Source organism: Nematolebias whitei, chromosome 10 (genome assembly GCF_014905685.2).
Source record: "Nematolebias whitei isolate Nwh7 chromosome 10, NemWhi1, whole genome shotgun sequence".
NCBI lineage: Eukaryota > Metazoa > Chordata > Actinopteri > Cyprinodontiformes > Rivulidae > Nematolebias > Nematolebias whitei.
Window position 1 is genome coordinate 35,687,840 of NC_056507.1, and position 5,104 is coordinate 35,692,943.

The following is a 5,104-nucleotide window of genomic DNA, read 5'->3' on the forward strand; positions in this document are numbered from 1 at the left end:
GTCTACCAGGTCTGCCTGACATATTCTCCTGCCATCTGATCCAACTGATTACCTAGGTGGTGATCAGTTGGCAGCACAGCTCCACTCTTCACACGAGTGTCCAAAATATGCGGCTGCAGAGCAGGTAATGTGACTACCAAGTATATCAAAAATCTGCAGCCTAGAGTGTCTTGGTGCCAAATGCTATTATGGACATGGTGAACATGGTGTTTGTGATGGACAAACTGTGACTAACACAGAAGTCCAACAACAGAATGCTTGGGTTCAGATCAGAAAGGCAATTCCTCCCAGTCAACCCTCCTGGTCACACTATTGTTACCCTTGTAGGTAATGAAATCCCCCCACCAGAATAAAGGCGTCCCCAGGTGACACAACTTCCAGCACCCCCACTAAGGACTCCAAGAAGCCTGGGTACTCCAAACTGCTATTTGGAAAATAGGCACAAAAAACAATCAAGGCTCGTCCCCACACCCAAAGGCATTTTTGAGGGAATGCTTTACATACCAGTAAAAAGCCGATAAAGACTTCACATTTGGGAAAAGAAAATTGAAATGTGTGTAAAACATACACAATCTATGATCATCTTAATGGTATAATAAAAATGTGAACTGCAAACGTCAATGTAATGGACACAGTGAAAATTATTATTATATTCCAAATATATATCGCAGAAAGAGAAAACAGAAAAGAATAACCATATATGATGTTTAAAACAGGTAAAAAAAAAAAAAAAGAATGAATAGAGAAGATTAAGTAAGCTGGACTTTGATTGATGTACCCACATTCCCTGTCTAGTTAAATGTATGAAATCTTTTGCAGCCACATTTTTAATGTGGCCTCTTAGACAGGAGTCCCATTTTTCAAAAATAATTATAAAACACACAAAACACATTTTCACACTGCAAAAACAAGTGCTAACTCGTTCAGGCTGCTGTGTGTAGCTCTTATAGTGACAGATAGCCAAACAGATGGGTTCAATGACAGCTCAGGCATGGAAGGAAGGCTTAAAGCTGTTTTGTCATTTGTTTTTGTCAACTGGATTTCTTACAGTTTTTTATAAGTCTGTTCAAGTAAATGTACAATAAAATATTCAAAGTAAACACAAGAAAGTGAGAGATAAATATCCTGATGCATGCTCAATAATCCAGGTAGAAAAATCAGAGAGATAAATAATTTATTTAATACATTATGATTGGGAAATACAGTATCTCTTTAACAAAGTCCATGCTCAGTAATCTAGGTGTACAATCCAACATTTTTCAGTCAGGTCATCTGGACAGTTTCTTTTTTTGTGCTGAAATGTTTTGCCTTTGATCCGGAAGGCTTCATCAGTCAAGGAAACACACAACACAAAACTGATTATTCCCCCAACAGCTTACTCCAAAGTGGAACAAACCAGTTATGTTGGTGCTAAGATGGTGTGTTTGGCACGCCCCCTCCTCCTTTGCCAGCCCTCTTCCTTGTTGACAGTCATGTCAAACTGGTTGAAAACAACAAAGTCCATGCTCAGTAATCTAGATATACAATCCAACATTTTTCAGTCAGGTCATATGGACAGTTTCTTTTTTTGTGCTGAAACATTTTGCCTTCGATCCGGAAGGCTTCATCTGTCAAGGAAACACACAGTCAAGGATTACTGTGCATGGACTTTGTTGTTTTCAACCATGAAGGGGCAGTAGAGAGCGCAGATAAATCACTCACTGTCTTTGCTGATGTCAAAGCCAGCAGCAGGGCTGTTTTAAGTGACAGGAATTTAAGTGAAACCTGATCTAAAGGCTCAAAAAGGAGCTTTGATCAGAGCATGCAGAACCATCGTTAGGTCCAAATGTGGAGCTAGTGGGCGTGACACCGGTTTGTGTCTCTGTACACCTTTCAGGAAACGCTTCATCAACGGGTGATTAAAAACTGTTCTGTCACCGAAGCCCTCGTGACAGGAAGAAATAGCTGCAGCATAAGTCTTAATTGTGCTGAAAGCTAGATTTCTGTCCATCAGCTGCTGCAGAAAGGACAGCATGCCACCTAGTGGACATGAGATGGCCTCTACACCTTTCTCCGTGCACCAGTGCTGAAAAGCTGTCCACTTTGACATAAGCACATAAAGGATCATTTTTGGTCACGGGCTGTGAGCGAAGGCATCCACCCCTAACAGTGGGTCGTCTCGTGGGCTCAGTGAGAACCATAATTGACACTGGGCGTTCTCCCGTGTGGCGGACAGATCCACTGCTGCTCAGCCGAACCTGCTCCAAATCCGAGAGATCAGCTCAGGATGGAGGCTCCAGTCTCTGTGGCAAGGACCGTCCCTTGACATGATATCCGCTCACCTGTTCAGGACACTGGGAATGTACACGGCTCTGATGGAGAGCAGGTTTTTGTGTGCTCAACACAACAGCTGTTTCGCGATGCGTAACAGTTGGGCTGAGCGCACACCTCCCTGACGGTTTATGTAAACTGCCGTCACTTTGGTGTCTGTGTGGATCAGAAAATGCTGATTCAGCAGCAGGGGGCAAAATGCTGAGTCACGTTTCAGACCGTGAAAACATTCTAGCACATTTGTGTGAAGCGACATGTGGTCCAGCCACTGTGCTCCCACTGCCTGGGACAGACACATTCCTCCCAGCTTGACAGGAACACGTCTGTAAAAAACTGAGACATGTGACATAGGCCTGCTGATGGGAACTCCCTCTGACAGAATGAGAGGGTTTCCTCAGTGATTCAGATCGGTTCTCACGGAGGGGGGCACAAATATAATCCGCCTCTTTTGGCACACAGGATCTATTCGCAGGTGGGCGAACCATCTCTGAAGGTGTCTCATGTGAAGTAGGCCCAGCGGAAACATGATGTGGGCCGCTGACATTGTCCCAGGTGTCGCATGACAAGCAGAACTGTCACTATGCTGCAGGGTTTGACACGGCAGAGCTGAGCTGACAGAGCTTCAGTTCTCAGCTGTGATAAACGGCTCTCATTGTGGTTGAGTTTAGCTCCACTTCCAGATAAATAATCATCTGGGATGGACAAACTGAACTTTTTCCCAGTTTAAAGAAAACCCCAGGTTTAGCAGGTGTAACACTAGCGTTTTGGTCTTTGTGACTGCTTCCTATCTGGACTGAGCTAATAAGAGCAAATCGTCCAGATAAAAATAATTCTCATTCCTGCCATGTGTAACGACTGCAGCGGGGGGTTGGTTTTTTTAGAACCAGGAAGTAGTGGGGGAAAAAAAACATATTTTCCTCTCCGATGGGAACTCTGGAAATCACGTTTTTTTGTCAGAAATTCCTGAACTTCTGACTGGAGAGACGAGCTCTGTTCTGGAGAAGACAGAACCATCTCTATAATCCCTCTGAACTGTGGGGGTTGAGCTGCGAACTGCAGCGTGTAACCCCTGCTGATAAGACGGTCCGTCCATCTGTCCAGGGAACACACTCGCTGCCACTCTGAGTAATGCTCGGAGAGCGGGCACGCATTTTGTGTTGTGTCATGTTTCACATGAACATCAACCAGACTAAAAACCCTTACTGCCATCACCCGCTCTGGAGATTCTCTGGGGGAACCCAAGGGGGGCTCTGACAGAAAAAAGGCTGTATGTGTGCCTCTGTGCTGAGCCCAGTCTGCGGTCTCACATTAGAGCTGAGGTGAGCCTGCGCGCACTGAGAGGAGGTGGGAGCACTTTCTGAGTGAGACGCCGTTTCGGTGGAGGCTGCAGCTGTCGTGGAGAAATGCGTTTATTCCTGCTGCGCTGTGAGTGGGCAGAAAACAGCAGAAAATAAAAACGGGCTCTGGCTGAAAACGAGGGATTTTACCGGACTCGGTCTGCTGAAAAAACATAATTTTAGCTTACATCTGTAAACTGCTGCAGTCTGTCTGTGAATGTGCTCTGTGATTTGAACGGTCCAACAATGAGCTACTTTAATGATCTCCATCCAAATCCATCAATAAATAATTAACTAATAATTAACAATACTTTTTGTTTAAATTAAATAAAAAAATGTATGTGCTGAATCATAAATAATGTTTATTGACACATTTTGTCAGGAAGCCAAACCATCATCTTCTCTTGTTGATGAACCCATTTCTTTCAGTCTGCTAATACTTTGGTTAATTTTGATTTAATTAATTACTTTGTGGCTGTACTGACCTCCATTAGCCTGGGCACATATTATTAATTGGCACAATGCCTTAATATTTATATCCTAATGTATACTGTATTCTTAAATGGCCAAAATAATTATTCCATCTGCATATGTGTGTGCTGAGAAGATAATTTTTTAAGTAGCTTCCTGGATTATCCTCTGGTGTCACAGCAAACCTCACTGATCTTTTACACAGTATGAGGAATTAATCTTCTTATTAAATTGTCCTTCTTTCCTAACAGAATCTGCAACTGTTCTGCAAATCTTTATTTGAAATGTCAAATGTTGCCTGCATGATAGCATTTGTGGCTCATTTATCTTTTTAGCACTTAAGTTTAGAAAAAGACAACCATAAACGATTTTTTAATAATTTTACAAGATAATCTGTTTTATAACTAATGGCAGAAAAAAGCGGTGCAACAAATGTTTTTCATAAATTACAGCAGCAAGTGTAAATGTTTTTTTACTCTTGCTCACCTTCATTTCATCTTCCTTGAACGCTTTTATCGGCGGAGTATTGAGTGACAGAAACACTGAATGGCTGCTGGCTGCAGGTAAAAGAAAATCCATGCATGCAGGAGGGAGATAATGAAGTGAAGTCAGGCCCTTCAGGCTCATGTCACTGACTCACACTGAGTCCCTTGACAATTAGGACTTCCACTTTAATTGAAAACTGGTTATTTCTTAGTTGTGATGGGCATCTTTTTTAAATGAAAGCAGTGCCTCTTTTCTTCTTGTTAGGTTTCATCTAAAAAATCCTTTGTAATCTAGTGTCTCAGTTTTTCCTTTACCTTTCAGTAGTAAAACACATTGTGAAAACTACAATAAACTCTTGTTCAAATACATGGATTTGATTGGACATGATGGATTCTGGGTGAGTTAATAAACTGAAAGAATAGAAAAGGCTTTTATTGTCACTGCACCTAAATACAACAAAATGTGGGTTTGCTTCCCAGAACAAAAGTAGAAACAGTATA